General features: G+C 37.6%; 1 long non-coding RNA gene across 1 annotated transcript; it reads right to left on the bottom strand.

Annotated features, from left to right (window-relative positions):
• Positions 1 to 579: 579 nt before the first annotated feature.
• Positions 580 to 1,516, bottom strand: LOC118480373. The gene is made up of 3 exons (XR_004862283.1): positions 960 to 1,516; positions 835 to 873; positions 580 to 755 (listed from the first exon to the last, which is right to left on the bottom strand). It is a non-coding gene; the product is annotated as an uncharacterized LOC118480373 (long non-coding RNA).
• Positions 1,517 to 2,720: the final 1,204 nt, after the last annotated feature.

Raw genomic sequence — 2,720 nt, 5'->3', positions numbered from 1 at the left:
ACACCCCAAAAGTGGTAAAAGTAAAAAGGGGAAAAGTACGAGTATACTCACATGATTGCTAAGTCTTCCGATTATCCAATTATTGAAGAGTGTAAGAGATTAGTGGGATGGAACACCGAAGTCGCCCTATATGGGTAACGATGGTGCATGAGTACACGGAATTATGACGGGGGAATATGAGGTGAAATGTAAAGTATGATTAATTGATATATATGTATACATATTTATTAATAACAATACATATATTTTATATAGTTTTAAGTATTAATCCAAATTAAGTCTAACGAACAATATTATAGAAATATCATCAAAATAAATATACATTTATCTCTATTTTATAAAAATTAATAGAATTTGGTAGATTTCGATTTATAAAAATTATCGCATTTCGTTTTACGGAATTTTACGAAAAACGGGCAGAGTTTCCTCTGTTTTTGGACGATCCCGACAACACAAGTTGTCGATCTATTTGGCGAAATTCAAAAAAAAAACAAAACAAATCAATAATACAATATGTAAATGTATAATTTTTATGTAAAAATACAAATTATAACAAGTTCTGTGTCGCGATTAGAAACGGTAAATAATTATGAAAGACACTAAACTTTGTATTCGAGTCGTTATTTTATACCAAAACTTGTGCGAGCCGATAGTTGACCAGAATTGACAGATGTTGACCCGCACTTTGAAACCGAGCATGAATCTGACCCATGACCGCAGCTTGACCGAGACTCGTATCCGCACCAAAACTGAAACTGAACCGATTATGAACTCGATTAGAATGACACTCGAATTTTGTAACTTAAATAAACATCACCCAAATTGGATTCTGACCTGAACCGACTCGAGAAACACTCCCCACTGTTGTCGGTTCTGTATGAATCGAACAAGCGACTGAATCGACCGACCGTAATCTAAATTGGGTAACAACAAAACAAGACCTGGAACTGAAAACTGACCTGAACCGGGAACAACCGAGTCACCGACTTGACGAAGCGTGACCCGCACGGGAAGCAAACTTGCCTGCGTTGCCAGAAATGGCGGCCTAGAGCCGCCGCGAACCGCCACAGCCGCCTTTCTTCTCTCTCTCTTTTCCTGATTAACGTCGCCACCGTGCACCGCCACTGCCCGTAACCACCACTGGCATGCCACCCACCACACGCCGCCGCTGTGGTGGTTCTGCTACCGTCACCGAGCGCCGCCACCGACGATGGTGGCCGGTCGTTCGTTCATCAGTGCGAGAGGGGAAAGAGAGAGACGAGTGTGTAAGGTTAACTGTCACCTGAAGATGAACGTCGGAGTGTTGCCGGTACCCGACTCTGGTCGCCGGTAATCGGACAAGAGAACAAGCAGGGGGGTGTGGCTGAGCTTTTCTTTTGGATATGAACAGATTTCATATCTTTATGTTTAACGGGTAAAGTGTAATGAAGTTTTAGAGAGGGAAGGTCTGGGTGTTGTTGGCTACATTTGTGAATGGAACTAGGGTTTACTAATGTAAGAGATGGTGTGACCAGTAGTGTCGGCTGATGTTTTAAAAGAGAAGGGTTTTGGGTCTTTTGTTCCTTTATACAATCAATTATAGTTTCAAAGTTTACAATATAGCCCTCAAAGTTTATCTAACTGAACTAATTGGGTTATCATTTTATTTAATTGAACTCCTTTCTAAAACAAACTAACTAGATAAGTAACATTAATTAATTAATTTGGTTAGTAGAAAAAAAATTAAATAAGTAAATAACTTAATCAATAATGAGCTAAATTGAAAGATAAATCCCTTCTACGGATATTTATTTCGCGAGAGATAAAACAAAATTTACGAGGCGTTACAATAAGGGTGGTTCTCGCATGAGCCCCTCCCTATATATATATATATATATATATATATATATATATATATATATATATATATATATATATATATATATATATATATATATATATATATATATATATATATATATATATATATATATACTGCGGAGGGGGTGGGGATTTTGGTTTTTATGTGGGGGTGGGGGTGGGTGTTTAGTTTTTTTTTTTTTTTTTGGGGGGGTGTGGGGTTAGGTTTTTTGGTGAGGAATAGTTTTTTTTTTTTCCATGGAGGTGGTGGTGGGGGGTTTAGGTTTTTAGGTGGTTGTGGGGTGGGGGTGGGGGGTTTAGGTTTTTGGGTGGTGGAGGGGTGGGGTGGGGGTGGGTGTAGTGGGTTTAGGTTTTAGGTTCTTGGACACTTGTCACTCTATAAAGCCTTCTTACACTTCTTACAATTAGGAGTCCTTGTAGAATAACTTAACACTTGATTATATATATATACTAAATCGAAACTAAGTCGATTTCATGACTTAGTATTTATCCCGATTATAAATGGGATCAAAATCCATAGCTTGGTTATTTCAAATTAAAATAATAACACCTTCCATAGAGTCGTTTAGTTAACGATTCGGTAAAGCTCGGAGACGTAGTTTAGCTACGTTGTTTTATTAGAAACTTATAAGTATTCCTTGGTAGGAATGTCATAGAATGCATGCTAGCAAGTTCACATTCTTGGAATGACATCACGGAATCACATTAAGCAAGCTTTGCACAATGATATCAAGGTGAGTTCATAACCCCACTTTTTACGGTTTTATATTTTTATAAATGTTTTCGGGGGTGGAAAGACATGCAAGTTTTGCAAAAACATACAATATTTCACATTAAGCTAGCTTTGCACAAGGATATCA

The sequence above is a fragment of the Helianthus annuus genome, chromosome 7, assembly GCF_002127325.2.
Source record: "Helianthus annuus cultivar XRQ/B chromosome 7, HanXRQr2.0-SUNRISE, whole genome shotgun sequence".
Taxonomy (NCBI): domain Eukaryota; kingdom Viridiplantae; phylum Streptophyta; class Magnoliopsida; order Asterales; family Asteraceae; genus Helianthus; species Helianthus annuus.
Note: the sequence above shows the minus strand (reverse complement) of the source record. Positions and strands in the feature narration are given on the sequence as shown.